At 36.2% G+C, this 19,122-nt stretch overlaps 2 pseudogenes across 1 annotated transcript; both read left to right on the plus strand.

The window, feature by feature from the left end:
* Nucleotides 1-2,766: 2,766 nt before the first annotated feature.
* Nucleotides 2,767-4,629, plus strand: LOC114286091 (uncharacterized; annotated as a pseudogene). The gene is made up of 6 exons (XR_014339104.1): nucleotides 2,767-2,840; nucleotides 2,972-3,026; nucleotides 3,142-3,251; nucleotides 3,360-3,451; nucleotides 3,645-3,783; nucleotides 4,213-4,629. The product of XR_014339104.1 is annotated as an uncharacterized LOC114286091 (transcript).
* A 78-nt stretch (nucleotides 4,630-4,707) lies between these two features.
* On the plus strand, nucleotides 4,708-18,855 carry LOC114286084 (exocyst complex component EXO70C1 pseudogene; annotated as a pseudogene).
* The last annotated feature ends 267 nt before the right edge of the window (nucleotides 18,856-19,122 follow it).

The following is a 19,122-nucleotide window of genomic DNA, read 5'->3' on the forward strand; positions in this document are numbered from 1 at the left end:
GCCTCCATGGATAAAGTAAATAAGCTGTTTGAACAGTAAAAAATTAATGCAATCCAAAAATTCTTTTTGAATTTTTAGATGTTTATGAAGAATGTAGAATGATTTTTGAGTTCTTACTGTATTTACTTGAGCAATATTAAAGAGAATGAAATGTAATTTTTTTTTGATAAATAAAAGAGAATGAAATGTAATTGTTCAATGCATAATCAGTTACTAATAAAAATGATTACTTTAGTTACTGCCTTGATCTTTGCAAATTCTAGTTGTTAGTGTATAATTAGCTTTAGCATGATTATGTCTGTTAGTATATAGCTAGTGTATGATTATGTCTGTTAGTGTATAGCTTTAGCTTTATATTTTATAATGTACAATGCATCACACTTTCGGTGGGCATCCAATGCTCAAATTCTCTCTATAAAAGAGAATGCATTCCCCTTGTAAGAAATATTCAATACAACATATATCAATATATACATACAATTTATTCTCTCTCTATCTATTTATCTTACATGGTATCAGAGCTAAGTTAACAACCTAATCATTGTGCTTCACCGGCGGGCGGCAGCCTCGCCTTGGCCGCCCGCCGGACCTCTACACATACCTTCACTCCGCTGCCACAAATTATTCTTCTTGATCTTGATCTTCTTCTTGTTGCTACTGCTGCAGTAGTTTCTAACAAATTCCATCTTGGTCACCTCCACTCCACTCTTCTTCACCACCTCGCCGGAGCAAATCCAAAATCCCTCTGAATCTTAAAGGTGATTACCTGGCGATCACTGGAAATGTTGCGACCTCCATACATGTTATTGGAGAAAGAAATTTCAGAGCAAAGTTGGGAGAGAGAGTCTCTGGGCAATGGATTTTGGAGCACTGGCGTGAGTCAAATGAGAGGAATTCCAGCATTTATCCAAAAAAAAAAAAAAAAAACAAAAAAAAAAAAAAAAGCACACTATCTGCAAGCAAATTGCGACTTTCAACATCACGGGGCAAGACGGGTCGTACCTGACCGAATTCCTGCTGAAGAAAGGGTACGAGATCCACGGCCTGATCCGAAGGTCGTCGAACTTCAACACCCAGCGAATCAACCACATCTACATCGACCCACACAACTCCCACAAGGCCCTCATGAAGCTCCAGTACGCCGACCTCTCCGACGCCTCCTCTCTCCGCCGCTGGCTCGACACCATCCTCCCCGACGAGGTCTATACCCTCGCCGCCCAGTCCCACGTCGCCGTCACCAGAGGGTGGTTTCAATTGTGGAAGCATTGCTGTTAGCCAGAGGAGAGTCATTCCCAGAAGACTAGAGATGGAGCCGAGAACGATGACCGGAAACCGACCCAAGTAAGAATCAGAGAGAAAAGCTCCGAAAATGGCCAAAGTGTTGGACATGGCTGACCACAGAGAGAGGAGGATTGAGGCAGTGGCTGCTTCCATGGAGTAGCTTTCCATCAAGTAGAATATCATGTTTGGCATTAGACCAAAGCTTGCCACTTTCTCAAATGATTCATTCACTAGGATGAAGGGTATGGTTCTGAGACCTCCCTTTCTTGGTCTTGGTGGGTGATTAAGGAACTTTTCTTGATCATCTGAGTATGAACCTATTTTACCTTCTTCCATTTCCTCTTTTTTGAGGCAGTGGCTACTTTTTTGTTTAAACAATATTTTTGCACCAACAAACCATGTGCTGGTTTTACCGAAACCCGTGGCCTCATTATCACTTTATTTTCTTTTATTTTATCTTCTTTTTTTTTTTCATTTAAAACAACAAAAAAAAAAAAAACACTCATCTCTTTTCTCTCTCGAGATTTCCTTATTTTACCACTCCATTGGTGAGCTTTTCCAGATTCCTATTCCCACTACCTTCTTTTATTTTATTTTTTTTTTTCTATTTTTTTTTTTTCATCAATATTTCATTATTATCCATCTCAGTTGGTGAGCATCATCCCTTTTTCCTTTATTTTCTTATTATTATTATTTTTTCCACCAAAAAAAAAAAAAAAAAAAAAAAAAAAAAAAACAAATACAAAAATACAAAAATATTTTGCTCCACTTTCTCAATCCCTTTGTTTCAACCTCAAATAGGTTTCTATCTTCACACCTATTTGAGTTTGAGGGGGGGTTATACATATATCATTATGAGCATGGTTACACACCATGCGAACCACTCAAGCTGATGAGCATGGTTATACACCATGGGAACCACTCAAGCCACCCCATGGTGCACTCCCTAAGTCGCCTCCTTAGTGCACCACCACAAGCTTTTACAACGGTCCGGCATGACCCCGTAAACTGTCCCGACATTGATTCCGGTCAGCTTCTACATCGGTCCGGCATGACCCCGTAAACTGTCCCGACATTGATTCCGGTCAGCTTTTACATCGGTCCGACATGACCCCGTAAACTGTCCCGACATTTATTCCGGTTCGCTTCTACAACAACGGTCTGACACGACCACACAGTGTCTGCTACATCGGTCTGGCATGACCTCGTAAACTGTCCTGCTACAACGGTCCGACACGACCATACCGTGTCTTCAACAACGATTTGACACAACCATACCGTGTCTCCTATCCTATTTTATTTTATTTATCAGTTTACTTTCCTGTTTTGTTACTGTCTCCAAACTCAAGTTGGCTAGTACCTATCCTCCTTGAGTTTGAGGGGGGCTGTTAGTGTATAATTAGCTTTAGCATGATTATGTCTGTTAGTATATAGCTAGTGTATGATTATGTCTGTTAGTGTATAGCTTTAGCTTTATATTTTATAATGTACAATGCATCACACTTTCGGTGGGCATCCAATGCTCAAATTCTCTCTATAAAAGAGAATGCATTCCCCTTGTAAGAAATATTCAATACAACATATATCAATATATACATACAATTTATTCTCTCTCTATCTATTTATCTTACACTAGTTGTTAGTGATTATTTTTCCTAGATTTTAATTGAGTCCATTTTGTCCTCTGCAGGACCGTTTTCATGGTTGACACAGTACAAACTGTTGTGGTTCTTGTTAGAGCCATTGTAAACATTTTCTTTAATGTTCAGTACTATATGCTGAAGACAGCAATCCAATGATTAAGTAAAAAGCTTCTCTTTGTAGGGAAAAATAGTACTTTTCTTATCACACCGTTACTAGGGATTGAGCAAAGGTGCAGATAGTGAGGATTTGGTGGTGCCTTTACTTGGCCTCGACAATCTTTTAATGAAGAAAGGAAAAGCTAAGGATACTGAAAATCCTTTTATTGGGTAATTTGCTTTCTGTATATTGCTTTGGGTGGTAGAGTTCAATATTTTTATGTCTGTTGTTTATTAACTTCCTTTTTGTTTTGTTTTTCATTCTGTGATGAATCTTAGAATTCTCAACGTATATACAAAGTTATGTGGGGAGAATGATGGAAGAGTTGGAATGGCAATGTGTTCTTTGGCCCATGTGAAATGTGCAAAAGGTGAGCTACGTATTCTTCATTGTTTTTCTTCTTGATTGCATTTAAATTAGTAGGGTCATGTTAACACCAGTAATTGTGTGGGGTCAAAAAGTTTCTGAGTGGATTGTGGTGAACTTAAAATTTAGAAGTTCATTCATAAATGGATATCTATTTCAAGTTTTTAAGTATGGGATCATGTGCCATTTTCATGCAGGGAATGCTTATGAAGCCATTCAATTATATAGAAATGCTCTTCAGGTCCTCAAGGATTCAAAATGTATGCCTTTGGATGACAATGTGATGGAAAAGATGAGGATAGATTTAGCAGAATTGTTGTTGCATTTAGTGGGAAGGTATGCCTTTGTTTCAGTTCTGCCACTTTTCTAATTAAGAAACCTCATTGTGCTCAAACCTCATTGATAGATTGAATGGAGCTAATTCTATATTTTTTTTATTGGCTGTATTGATTTTAAGGCATCGTCTTCTTAATCATGGATTGGTTGCTTTGCTGTCAGAGTAGTTTGTATACTTGAAGGTATGATAATCTTAAACATGCTATTAGGTCATGAATTTGTTAATGGCCTAATGAGATGATTGATTGAAATTTGCAATCCATGCTTGCCAATCCAAATATATAAATTTAAAATCCATGCAGTATGTGAATTCTGGGAAATGGTTGATAGATTGAACCAAGTTAATTTCTTTAAAAATAAATAAATAAATGGTTGTAGTTGATTTTGAATCATCAATTGTCTTCTTAATCATGTATTGGTTGCTTTCAGAGGAAAAGAAGGTTGTGAGCTACTAGAGGAATGCTTGTTCATGAATGAAAAGTATATTGGAAAAGAACACCTAGCCTAGTTACCCATCTTGTAAATCTTGCAACCTCTTATTCATACTCTTAAGAGCTTTGTGGAGGCTAAGCGCTTGTTGCGGAGGAGTTTGCAGATCATGTTGAAGACTGTGGGACCCGATGATCAGTCCATCACCTTTCCAATGTTACATCTTGCAATTACTCTCCACGACTTAAACCAGTTTGCAGAAGCTGAGCAGGTAGCCCTGGAAGTTTTGTGCATCAGTGAGAAGGCATTTGGAAAAGAATCTCTTCCAGTTAGTAAGCATGTGTTGCCTTTCGCTTTATGGTGAAACTGTTTTGGTGGCTGTCTTTATGATCCTTGCCATTTGATATGATTGTTGAAAGCCACTACTGCAATTTATAACTTGCGCAGTTGTCAAACCTAACCTTGATGTTAACCTGGTGAGATGAGATGAATCAAATGACCGACATGTTCAACAGTTGGATCATACGATCGAAGCTGATAAACTGGATGATATATACATATATTTTGAAAATGATTGGGTGATGAAAAATATATAAGAAACATTAAAGAGTTATTGAGATTTATATTTTATTTCTTTATTGTTTAGTATTAGAACTTTTGACAGGCGTTTACTAAATAATGCTTTACATTACATGTATACGTGAATATAAAAAATTAAATTCTGTGGAATTCATGTAAATATGTGTGGAAAACCTCAGTGCCTATACAATGCACATCTTTTGTCCTCGTGATTGTTTATATGTTGATAAAGTAAGACCATAGTATTTTAGCCATGCTCACATGCTTGCTTGTGGGTATATATTATGTGCCGAGAAATTAAAATATAGAGACAAAAGTTGCATAGATGATATAAAAAACTAGTGACAATTGCACGGAGGCACGATAGCTTGTGTTGCCTGGTGCATAAAAGGTTGAATTAACAATCTAGGTTCTGTTTCATAGTAGTTGTATTTTTATACGAACAAATTCGTTACCCTGCCCAAATCTAATGCTAGTTCTAACCGTGATTATTTAATATAATATAATAGTGGCTCCACAGCATGCTTATCAGATTGACATCTATCTTTTCCGTAATATTACCCACAATCTCTTTTTTATTTTGATTTCTATTATATTTATGTATTTTTCTATGTTTTGGTGTCTCAGGTGAAGCTCTCGACTGTTTGGTTTCTATTCAGACCAAACTAGGGAAGGATAATATGGAGTTATTGGAGCTTCTGAAGAGGGTTCTCGCAATTCAAGAGAAAGCGTTTGGTTATGAGAGTAAGGAGGTTATACAAACCATGAACAAAATTGTATTCTACCTAAGACAAAATGGGAATGAGAGATGATAAATTTCCTATGCAAAGAAGGTTGTCTATGCTTAGAACCAAATACAAGCATATGGTTCAATATTAGGTTGTCGTCACTATTTGTAACCACGGTCCAGATCTAAATCTTTTGTCGATGGCATTATATTCAATACCAAGAACTTCAAATTCTAGTACAGTTGCAAGTGCATCTTTTTCATTCTCTCAAGTCTTTTTTTTTTTTTCTCCTTTCTATCTCTCTATATTTGTATGTATTTATGTCAACAAATTTTTAATGTTTTTGTTCAACTTCATTGGTATCAAACTTGATGTTTTTGTGTATAGACTTTTGTACACATGATGATGATAATAGTGTTGAGATCTGGGATCCCGCCCAAGACCTTATAGAAATCAAAACAAGCAGAAAAACACACCCACACACAAGGAGACATAATATTTTACGTGGTTCGGCCCAATGCCTACGTCCACGGGAGAGTAACCGGTTATCACTATACCAATGAGGAGATTACAGAAAGATTACAATAGAGGAGGAGCTCACACTCTCCTCACTCAGCCACTCACCCGTCTCCCTCGCTCACACCGAGGGAGACGGTCTCTCCGCCTCACATCTCTCGCACTCTTTGGTTCACGGTTTTCTTCCTCACTCACTTACTCACACTTTGGCCTCTCCTCTCACCCTCCATTTATACACATTGGAGTAGGTGGGAGTGCCTTTGGGTAGCCTCCATGCTTGACCCTTGACATGGTTGGTGGCTGCCAAGCTTGACTTGGTTGGTTACCTTCCATTGTTGACCAAGGTGTGTTCACAAGACAATTTCCCTTCACATGGGGTGAATTCAACAAATCACCCCCTCAACCCATGTGAGGTGATCCACTGCATACACTGCTGCTAATCTTGTCACGCCCAAATTCAACATAGTCTGCATCTCTTCACTGAGACGCTGCATCCCCTGAAGCTAGAGATAACACACCAGAGATACAAGAGGAGGAGGGAATCCGACATCCTCAACTCAACTCACACCACTCTCTGATTTGGAGAGAGCCACTGCTCCTATCTCCCACAGATCTCTTCCATGCTTCCTGTCTCGGATGTCTATACCTGCTATGCTTGAACTTGCGCAACCAAGATATCCGACACCCCCTGATTGGATGTCCTGCACCCCCTGCTTGGATGCCCTTGACTATCATGCAACTCCTTGCATGATGAACACTGGAGCAACTAGAAAACTTCAGAGTTTGACACATCAACATCCTCAAGTTTCCTTGCTCGGAGCTTATTTCTGAACAACCAGCCTTTGCCCTTCTGCACTTCTGAACAACCTCCTGGCGTTTCCACATACGCTTGTTTGTCTGTGCTGCAATCCCTGATGTTCGGTTCTGTCTCACTTGTCCGTACTGATGTTTGACAGTTAGCCCTTCTGTCAAGACAACTTCCACCGGTCTGTACAAGTTTCCACTATGCAACTCCGTGCATAGTGCTCGCACCCATGGCTTCTGGTCTCCCTGCGTCAAGCTTACTTGAGAGATCTACATCAACTCTATCATCCGCTGCCATGGAACTAAAGAAACCACCATAGAGAAATAAGACTTGTCACTCCTTGGCACGCACTCTTGCATTTTACCTGTCTCAATTTCTCTGTCTGGAAGTTCCTGTGAACTGTCAACAACCCGCTGCTGCACACTCTTCTCGCGCCTCTGTACGACACTCTAGCGTACCCTTGCACTGTTGCACGTCTGCAATTGTACTTCTGCGCTTAGTATGCTCCTCTGCAACTATTGTTCTACATGTCCACATACCATTAGTACCTTCTCGTTTACAGTAGCTCCAACAGCCACAGTATTTCCCTGAGCCTGTACTGGTTGCCAAATCATCTATCCGTCGATGAATGGTCTTCTCTTTTGATTGAACCAGATCCTCCGATCACCTCAACAACCAGGAAAGTTCCCAGGAAAGACTGGTGGGGTCACAACCGGTCCCACTTAAGAACCAGTCTCCTTAGACAGTGTCTTTTTGACAGAACTTTCCTAGACCTTTGATCTTGAGATAATCATGTCTGCAATCCTCTGATCGCCCCTGACCAATCCTGATCTCCCTCGATCTGCCATTTGATCAAGCCTGATCTCCTCTGGTCTTCAATGATCTATCTCAATCTGTATCTGGTTGTCCAATCTGGTCAGAATCTGCCCATTCTAACCTCGTCAGTGAATCCGCAGCGTTCCACAATATCCGGCAACCTTCCTTCGAGTATTGAAGATAACAAACACCCATGTTTTGACAATCTTTCCAAACCGTTCAGAATTTCACTATTCTGTCCTCGCGGTTGCGTCCGGAGCGGTCCGTTTAACTAGAACCAACCTTCGCTGCATTTCCAGGGACCTCACTGAAAACTATCCCGAAAGCTGGGCCACACCATAATTTTCTAAAAATTCTGGGCCAAATTGCAATTTTCAGAAGTTCAGGGAATATTCCGTGTACCAACAGAATATTCCGTCCACTGCCCCTGACGCCGTCTGCCACTTTAATCTGCCTTCTTTTTACAGAAACTACATTTCCAAAATCTGACCGTACGGATGTGTCCGCAATACTCCAAATAGTCGGAAACCACTATTGGATCACCAAAAACGGACTCCAAATGGCTTCGATCTAGCCAAAACATTTTGTACGCCTCAGATCTGCGGCTGTACCTTCGCCGTGAAACACAGGATTCTTCCTCCTGCGGATGACGTGGCAGATGACGTGGCTGCTGACGTGGCACGCGCGTGCCATACACGCGCCTCCCCCACTCGTCTTCTTCCTTCATCCGCGCGTGGGGCGCGTGCCTGAGACTGGGCCGACGCGCCAGCTGCCTTCACGGCGCGTGGAGGCGCGTGCCGAGACTGGGCCTCACGCGCCTTCTTCAGGCGGCGCGTGAGGGCGCGTGCCGACTCCTCTGGGTGTCTGCTTTATATGGTTGGACTCCTCTTCTCGAGCCCTTGCTCCTGGTATGCTCAAAACCTAATTTCGAGCAACTTGATTTCTGGGCAGTTTCGGACAACACGCTGTTTTTGTTCCGAAACGCCACCGACGAGGCTCTGATACCACTTGTTGGGATCTGGGATCCCGCCCAAGACCTTATAGAAATCAAAACAAGCAGAAAAACACACCCACACACAAGGAGACATAATATTTTACGTGGTTCGGCCCAATGCCTACGTCCACGGGAGAGTAACCGGTTATCACTATACCAATGAGGAGATTACAGAAAGATTACAATAGAGGAGGAGCTCACACTCTCCTCACTCAGCCACTCACCCGTCTCCCTCGCTCACACCGAGGGAGACGGTCTCTCCGCCTCACATCTCTCGCACTCTTTGGTTCACGGTTTTCTTCCTCACTCACTTACTCACACTTTGGCCTCTCCTCTCACCCTCCATTTATACACATTGGAGTAGGTGGGAGTGCCTTTGGGTAGCCTCCATGCTTGACCCTTGACATGGTTGGTGGCTGCCAAGCTTGACTTGGTTGGTTACCTTCCATTGTTGACCAAGGTGTGTTCACAAGACAATTTCCCTTCACATGGGGTGAATTCAACAAATAGGAGGTGGGGTTGAGAGTAAGTGCTGGATTTGCGTGGTGATTCATCCCACTAATTTTTGGACCACTAATAGCTCTAATGAGCTTAAAAAAAAAAAAAAAAAAACTCAAGCCAAAACATCACATCACTTTGGTGGGGTTACTGTGCCACATCATTAGTGATGCTCTAGAGCTTCCAATTTAGTGCTCTAAAACATTATTCTTTGCGTGTTGACAACCTACTTTGGATCTGGATTTGTAATAGTGAGAATTTAAGTCAGTGCTTAGTGAAATTTTTGAGTTAACAAAAAACAAATTTCATTTTTTTTTGGTTTTGTTTTTGAACAGAGAAAATTAGGACCAAAGCAAACAAAACACTATGCAGCTCCAAACAAACAAAACAGAGCAGGAGGAGGATTTAACACCCAATCTATAGGAAGCTGATCATGAAGGCAGGCCTGAGCTACCCAATGAGCCAACTGGTTCGAAGATCTGGGACTCTACCGAAGAGAGAACCTCCCGTAGGCTGCCATTCGCTTGATATCATAGATAATTGCTCCACATTCCCATGGGGGAGCAGTTTCAGAGATACTTAGCTGAATCACGGACTTGTTATCCCCTTCAATCACCACATCGACAGATTGCAAGCTTGAGCTAGAAGACAAGCCCACGGACAAGACAAGGCCTTACCTTGGAGGGGGGATGAGATGCAAATTTTCTTTGAGGCCATCCAACAGCTTTCCATTCGAGTCCCACAGCACTGCAGCAACAGCTTTCCATCCAATACCATTTTTATCAAAAATAAATTTTTATAATAAAAGTTGGGAAAAATAATAAAAACAACTCCAATGTTTGAGTCTTGTAACAAAATAAATTTTTAATTTTTAATTTTTTTGATTTAAAATCTGATCTTTTATTTGCTTTCAAGGGTGAATTACACTAGTAGTCCTTATAGTTTGAGACTTATGTCATGTTGGTTCCTGACTTTTCAATTGTGATATATTTGACATTAAATTTTGAATCTTGTTCCAAATAAGGACAATTGTAGATACTATTGGATTTTTCAAGGACAAAATTGTCAATTTGATAAAATATAAATTAATTTGACAAAAATAAATGTCAAAAAATTATTTTTGAATTTTTAAAAATTATTTCTAGCTACTAAAGATAAAATTATATAAAATTGATAAATCTTTTAGACATTTTTTTACCAAATTAATTTTTTTTATGGATTTGGATGATAATCATGTAAAATTAATTTTAAAAAATTAATCGTGTAATTTTTATTAATTTTTATCAATTTTACATAATTTTATTTTTGGTGGGTAGAAATCATTTTTAAAAAAAATTTAAATATTTTTTTGACATTTATTTTTGTCAAATTAGTTTATATTTTATCAAATTGACAATTTTGTCCTTGAAATTAAGCAATAGTATGTTCAAGGGAAAATTAGTCTAAGGTCCCTCTTCCATATTTGATAATGTAATAGATCCACAATCTTATTTTATTATGTTTAAGGTCCTCCACACCCCCTCCCACCACTATCTCTCTCTCCCCGATCTCATCGCTTCGCCTCCGTCGTAGTTATCACCTCCTCCACTGTTGCTGCCAGCACCTCTCCTTCAGATCAACTTCGCAGATCGCCTCTCCCTTTAGATCAGCGCCTTTCCTCCACCATCATCACCATTTCTCTGCAATTCACAGACCACACGAGACATTCATTGATGACGAAAGAAGGAAGCTTTTGCCCAGATTTCAACTTTCAGAGCTTTCAGGGTTTTTAAAGTAAGAGCTTCTCAGATTCACACTCTCAATTTGTCCCTTTCTCAGGTATTGTTTATGTTTGACTTGCTTGGATGAATCAGCTGTCATTTCCTACACCAAATAACACACCATGAAGACATATTTTCTCTAAGGAAAACAAATTTTTCACTCAATACTAAAAACAAATATATATATATATATATAGCACTATTTTGGGCTGAGTAGAAAAATTCACCAGCTTGAAGAAAACAATAGAATCTCATTTTATATGAAGGGACAATCAAAAGGATATTCCACAACCAAAACATGCATAGAATCAGTATCAATAAATGTGGGAACAGAGTGAACGTGGACAAAATCAACAATCAAAACTACCACAAGGTTAAGATCTTTAAAATCCGTCAAAACACATCACAAGGGATGCGCTTGGTTCCTTAATTCCCAAGAACTTATTACTACATTAGTAAGCCAAAAAATAGCTTCATTAATGCTTGCACTGTCAATGTCACAAGCAGGAAAATTAGATGATGGTACCGCCACCAAAGTACAAATGATATATATATATATATATATATATATATATATATATATGTAATGTATATATGTAACATAATAGGCTTCATTGCATTTTCCCCCCTCTGTATTTATCTTCTTGATGTATACAAAGTTGCCTATGATATTAAAGCAGAGAAATTTGCCTCCATCTTTGGCATCCCAATCACAAAAATTGAAATTTCTCTGGATTGGAGATGAGAATTTCTCTGGTTTTCAGTGAATTTCTCTGAGTTAGAGAGGGAAATTTCTCTGGGTCGAAGTGAATTTCTCTGGAAAGTCCAGAGAAATGTGAGATTTTCTCTGTGCAGTCCAGAATTTCTCTGAATAGAATTTCTCTGGGAAAAATTTCTCTGGGCTGAAATTTCTCTGGACTGGAATTTCTCTGGGCTGAAATTTCTCTGGACTGGAATTTCTCTGAACTGAAATTTCTCTGGATCAATGTTGAGGGACCTTAGACATTATGAAAATATTAAATGTCTTTTATACTATAAAATTTTAATATCAGGGACCCTAAAAAAAAAAACCCCTATGTTCAATTGTCCTTATTTGGAACAACATTCAAAATTCATGGTCAAATATGCTACACTTGAAAAATCATGGACTAAAATGACACAAGTTCCAAACTATATGAACTATTAGTGTAATTTGCCCTGTTTTCAATGTAAATCATTTGTCTATTTTCATTATGTAAAACTAAAGAGAAAATGGATATGGTAGTCATTATACTCAAGGTAGGTGTATGAGTCTAAAATATATATTTTTATTGAGTTTAATAATTAAAATATTACTTTTTTCTTCAGTTTTACTTAACAAAAATAGACAAATTATTTAAATTGAAAACAAATCAAAAGTTTATGATTTAAATTGATAAAGTTAAAAATTCATGATCTATTTTATTACAATAATCAAATTTTGGAAAAAAAAAATTTATTTTTTTCTTAAAAGTTGTGTGAAATTTGAAATTTTCCTAGTCATTTCTTAAATTTTTATTAAAAAGTGTATTTCTTATTTTAGGGAACTATTTTTTTTAATTATCATCTTCAACAATACTCTTTATATATATATATATATATATTATTTTTTTTCTTTATCGTTTTTTATTAAAAATATATTTCTAAACTCTCTCCTCTCTCCTCCACTATTTAAGGGGTTAAAAGTTCATTCCCTTAAATATAGAGTTGAGTAGCAAAACTGTTGAAAAGAATTCCTTGATATTTCACTTCTTAAATTATGAAAAAAAAAGTGACAATATAGGCTATGTTTGGGGAGTCCAAATCCTCTTTAGCCCTCCCTTTGGTCAACGGCCAGGATTTAGCTACGTCACCCCTAACAAAAGCTACGACTCAAATTAGCTAACATAAAAAAAATAAAAAATAAAAAAATTGAATTGAATTCAGCATAGCAAAACAGAGATTCCCACGTGAAAGATTCAACAAACAAAAAAAGAGAGAAGGAGATGGAGGGTTGTCCGACGACTAGTGGTAATTTCAGCAACAACAAATAACAATAATTGCAGCACAAAAAATGACAAAACAAGGCTCTGGTTCGCGGTTGAAATCTTCGGAGTAAGAAAGATATGTTGAGGGAGAAGGAGACAGACAGAGGAAGAGAGAGAGAGACTGAGGAGCCGTCGATGTTCGTTGCCGTCAATGTCATGAGGGAAACCTCTGTTTTGCTGTGGTGAATTCAATTCAATATTTCTTTTCTTTTCTTTTTTTTTTTTTTTTTTGTTAGCTAATCTGAGCCATAGTTTTTGTTAGGGGTGACGTGGCCAAATCTTGGCCGTTGACTGGAGAGAAGGCTAGAGAAGAGGGTTAGAGAGGATCTGGACTAATGTTTGGGATACCACTTTGAACTAAAATAGTCATATAGGATAAAATATGTTATTTTAGTTAAATAGGACAAAATGTCACATCTAATCATCATTTTATTTTTTCTCTCACAAAAGTCAAAAAAATCTATCTCAAATGAGACTTTTTAGCTCCACACTAAAATAGTTAAAAAGTCAACTCATATCTCAAACGAATGCATAGAACCTGTTAATGTTGTTCGTCCCAGTGAATGGATCAGACAGGTCTAAGCTCCTCCAGCCCGTGTCCAGATGATCAAGCCCACCAGGTAACCTGCAAGTAAGTTCAACGAGGAACGGAGTAGTCCCCCAGCGAACTCTCCGATGAACAAGTTAGGAAGAGAAGTAGAGTATATGGGAGAGGATTTGAGATAGAGAACTTAACCTTTTTTCTTGTCTACAACATTTGCTTATATCCTTTTGTCATCATTTCGTTGTCCCTTCCGACCTGCTCTCCTTGCCGAAAGCCTATGCTGTAGCTTACCTTGCTCAGGGTAAGGGGGTCCTGTTCCGACGGAGAGGTATTGTCGTAATAAATGTTGTGATGGACTGCATTAATGGTGATGTGTAGTGGCAATAACTTTGCAGATCTTTGTCTGCTGATGTGGCTCGTCCTCCACCCGCCGCGTGTCTGAATGCTGTTGGTTCTTGGTGCCATATTGGATTCCAGCTGTTCCGGACTCCATCGGCAGGGTTATGCATTGGGCCCCGAATGATGGGCTCTGGTTGTTTATAGTGGTTCATGGCCCTTGTGGGCCTGTCTATGTCAGAACCTATTTGAAATGATCTAAAGGATGAAATTGTGAGGGATTAGTGGCTGGGTGACAATAGTCAATAAATCGTATGAATTTACTTCTCGTAGTTTATATATATTATCTATTGTGATTTAAAAAATTATAAATATTTTTTTACAATTTTTTTTATTTAATAGAATTAATTAAAAAATAAGATTCTTAACTATTTTTTTATACAATAACAAAATTATTTGAATTATTAATTGAAATATATTTATGATATCATTAAAAATTGCTGATTGAATTAATGATTTACTGATAAAAGATATCATTTATTATGAAATTAAAAATTTTAGGAGACATATTGTTATTTTCAGAACTACAAAATATAACTCATATTTTAAACAAATATTAAATATGTATTTGTAATTTATCTTAAATCTTATAAACAATTTGAATTTTTTTAAATTTAATTACACTTTTTTTTTGAAAAAAAAGGAGAGATGAGAAAAGAGGAAGGAGAAAAAAAACAGAACAAGGAAGACACAGGAAAACAACGCGAGAGAACGATAGAAAAGAGAGCTTTTCCCATATTAAGCCTCTTTTGCATCTTATTTCCCAAACTATGCCTAGTTTGGACGGATTTCTCAAACTAAGTTAAAGCGCTATTACAAATCGCGCTTTCACTGTTTGGAGCCCAAAATTTGATGAATAGTGAAAGAACTATTGTAAAACGCGCTTTTAATTAAGAAATCGCTGTTTTAAATCGTGCTTTTAACATAAAATTTTTTTGTGAAGAAAACGCTATTTGAAATCGCGCTTTCACTGTGCATATATATATATATTTTTTTTAGAAAACGTTATTGCAAATAGCGTTTCTACTGTTGAAACACAAACCAAAACCAACCCACGCTTTGACACACACACACACCCACAACACTGGAGCATTGAAATAATATAATTTTTATATATAATAATAATTTATAATAATCAATTATATAATTTTTATAATTTTCGTAAATATAAATCATTTTTAGGTTATAGATGGTTTGATTTATAATACGTATGTAAGGGTAAAAATTTTTATAATCAAAAATAATTTATAATACGTATGTATTATAAATTTTTTTATAATAATTTATAATACGTATGTATTTACTTTAAATAAATTATATATAATACGTATGTATTATATATATAATTTTTATATATTTACTTTAAATAAATTATTTTTGATACGTATGTATTATATGTATAATTTTTATATATTTATATATTTATTTTAAATAAACTATTAATAAATATATAATAATTATTTTATAAAATAAATTATTAATAAAATTTTATAATACGTATGTATTATAAAATTTTTTATAATAATTTATAATACGTATGTATTATTTAAATCTTTACATTTTTGATTTAAAATTTTTTACAGTAAACCCATCTTCACATTTTATAATACGTATGTATTATTCAAAAATAATTTATAAAAATCTATAATTAATACGTATGTAAATAATTTAATACGTATCTTCACATTTACATTTACAGTAAACCCATCTTCACATTTACATACGTATGGTTTAAGGGTAAATTTTTTGATAAATGATAAATCAAACCATCCATAACCTAAAATTTTTTTACCCTTACATACGTATGGTTTAAATAATTTATAAAAATTATTGCCATATGTATGTAAAAATTGATTATAAAAATTGTAAAAATTATTTATAAATTGATTATAATCTTAATAAATTATTTAAAAATTATTTAAAAATATATAATAAATAATTATTAATAAAAATTATAATCAATTTATTTTATAAAGTAATCAATTTATTTTACAATCAATAATTTTTATTAATAATTTATTTTATAAAATAATTATTATATATTTATTAATAATTTATTTAAAGTAAGCCTCCGTTTGGGAAGTGGGTTGGCTTTTTGGCTTTTTTGGCTATTTTAGCCTGGGCTTAAAAGCTTGGTTTGGGAAGGACTTTTTGGCTTTTTTTGAGTTTTTTTGTGAGAGAAGAATGTAATGATTATGGGTTGGATGTGATGTTTTGTTTGTTATGTCTAAAATAGCCTATTTTGTTTTTTGTGGCTAAAATAGCTAAAAAGGCCTGCAAACCCACTTGCCAAACACAGGCTCAATATATAAATATATAAAAATAATATATATAATACATACGTATCAAAAATAATTTATTTAAAGTAAATATATAAAAATTATATATATAATACATACGTATTATATATAATTTATTTAAAGTAAATACATATGTATTATAAATTATTATAAAAAAATTTATAATAAATACGTATTATAAGTTATTGTTGATAATTTATAAATTATTTTTGATTATAAAAATTACAAAAATTATTTTTGATTATAAAAACTTTTACCCTTACATACATATTATAAATCAAACCATCCATAACCTAAAAATGATTTATATTTACAAAAATTATATTATTTCAATGCTTCAGTGTTGTGTGTGTGTGTCAGAGTGTGGGTTGGTTTTGGTTTGTGTTTCAACAGTAGAAACGCTATTTGTAATAACGTTTTCTAAAATTTTTTTTATACGCATAGTGAAAGCGCGATTTCAAATAGCGTTTTCTTCACAAAAAAAATTTATATTAAAAGCGCGATTTGAAACAGTGATTTCTTAATTAAAAGCGCGTTTTGCAATAGCGTTTTCATTATTCATCAAATTTTGAGTTTCAACAGTGAAAACGCGATTTGTAATAACAATTCAGCCTAATTTATCTAAACTAAGTCTAATTTGAGAAATAAGATGAAAAGGGCTTAATATGAGAAAAGTCGCCAGAAAAGAAACAAAAAATAAGATGGGAAAATCGGTCTAGGGTCCCTCTTCCACTTTTCGTAATGGAAGAGGTCCACAAAATTATTTTTTGATGTCTAAGGTCCTAAACATATATCAGACAAATTTCAGTCAAACCCATTGACACCCCTCTCTCTCTCCCTGTTGGACGATTTTTTCTCGATTATTTTCAACAACTCGAAGATCGATCGATTGTGAAATTCTCGATCGAAGTTTTTGATTATCGCTTTGCCAATGTCTTCAACGAAGCCATCAAAAGCCTCGAATTCGAGATCAAAAGCGTCGAAGATGTGAAGAAAATGCAATGGGAAACGCTGGAAGGAGAGATCACGACGTTGATCAAAGTCGTGAAGCACTGCGCCTCCGTGCTCTTCCCCGGCGAACGCAAGCTCTGCGATTCCGTCTTCTCCGAGAATGCATCCATCGCCGTCTACCTCTTCAGCAACCTCGCACGCGCCGTCGTCATCCAACTCCTCAACTTCGTCGACGCGGTGGTTCAAACCAATCGATCGGCGGAGAAGCTTTTCAAATACCTAGACATGTACGAAGCTCTCCGAGATGTGATTCCAGACATCAACAAATCGTGCTCCGACGAACTCGCAGCCGAAATCTCCACCTCCGGCGATCGGATCGGAGAAGCCGCCGTCCACATCTTCTGCGATCTCGAAAACTCCATTAAAGGAGACGCCGCGAAAACTCCGGTAGCCGGTGGCGCAGTTCACCCCCTCACCCGCTACGTCATGAACTATCTAAAATACGCGTGTGAGTACAAAGTCACACTAGAACAAATCTTCCAGAAGAACAAGGCACTCGTTCCATCAATCAAACATGAGAGAGAAAGCCCAAGCCACAATCAGACGGGTGAAAACTCATCATCATCACCGTTCAGTGATTAGTAGATGAGATTCATAAGAATTCAGCTTTATTATTTTTGTTAATTTTTTTTTTTTACCCTCATCTCTTGATATTGCAGATAGTGTGCAATTGGGTGTTTTTAAGAGATTGTGTTGATATTTTTCTTTTATCTCCCATGCTGAAGTGAGTAGATTTCTTCATAATTTTGTGTGTTTTATAGAATCAATTGTTAATGTCTCCCCAGTTAAACATATTCTTTTGCTTTCGAATGTCTATTACTTGCTGTTTCAGTTATTTGCAGTGTATGTTATTGAAAATTGTTTGATGATAATAAAAATGATTGCATTCTTTTTCAAGTTTGATAGGCGTTCTTTTAGTATTTCCTTGACTATCTCTGCAAAAATTAGGACACTAGCAAATAAGAATAAGAAATTATCAAGACAAACCAGATAATTTCTCTGGATCAACCCAATTGAATTTCTCTGGATTGAAGTGTCCAGAGAAATTTCAAAGACCAAAAACATAATTTCTCTGGGTTGTTGTTGTTGTTGTTTTTTTTTTTTTTTTTTTTTGGTGATGCAGAAAATTTCTCTGGTTTTAAATCCAGAGAAATTCTCTGGTGATGGGATTTTCTCTGTGAATATATATCCAAGTCACTGCAAAATCGATTGGTTCTATAGTGGATAGAATTTTGAAATTTTTTCTGAAATTTTTTATGTGATTTGTTCAGAGAAATTTGAAATTTTCTCTGTGATGTCCACAGAAATTTTATGGATAGAATTTTCTCTGGAAATTTGATTTGGAATCTGATAAAAAGCTTCATAGTTTTAATATAGGGAAGCATTCCTACTTAAAGACTTGTGCCACAGTTGGGGCATTTGGGTCTCCGGAGTCGAGTGGCAGTGGAGATGGTAACAACAGTAGCAACAATGATGAAGGATCAAACCCAGATTTTTCCAAATTTTCTCTGGTTCTGGTAAGTTGCCATTGTTATCCCATTCTAATGTTGCTTACATATTACAATGTAGAATTTTTCCAGTTGAATTCAGTTGAACAATGTTGCTTACCTAATGAATCACAATGATTTGGATGTGAATGAGAAGAAAAGTAGAGAAACTCATCCAGAGAAATTTGGTCCAGAGAAATTTATCTGGACCAAATTTCTCTGGACCAATTTTCTCTTGTTCCAGTTGAATTCAGTTGAACAATGTTGCTTACCTAATGAATCACAATGATTTGGATGTGAATGAGAAGAAAAGTAGAGAAACTCATCCAGAGAAATCTGGTCCAGAGAAATTTCTCTGGGCCAGAATTTCTCTGACCAATTTTCTCTGCACTGAAATTTCTCTGGACCAAATTTCTCTGGACTGAAATTTC

Source organism: Camellia sinensis, chromosome 8 (genome assembly GCF_055761805.1).
Source record: "Camellia sinensis isolate YWXY chromosome 8, ASM5576180v1, whole genome shotgun sequence".
Lineage (NCBI taxonomy): Eukaryota > Viridiplantae > Streptophyta > Magnoliopsida > Ericales > Theaceae > Camellia > Camellia sinensis.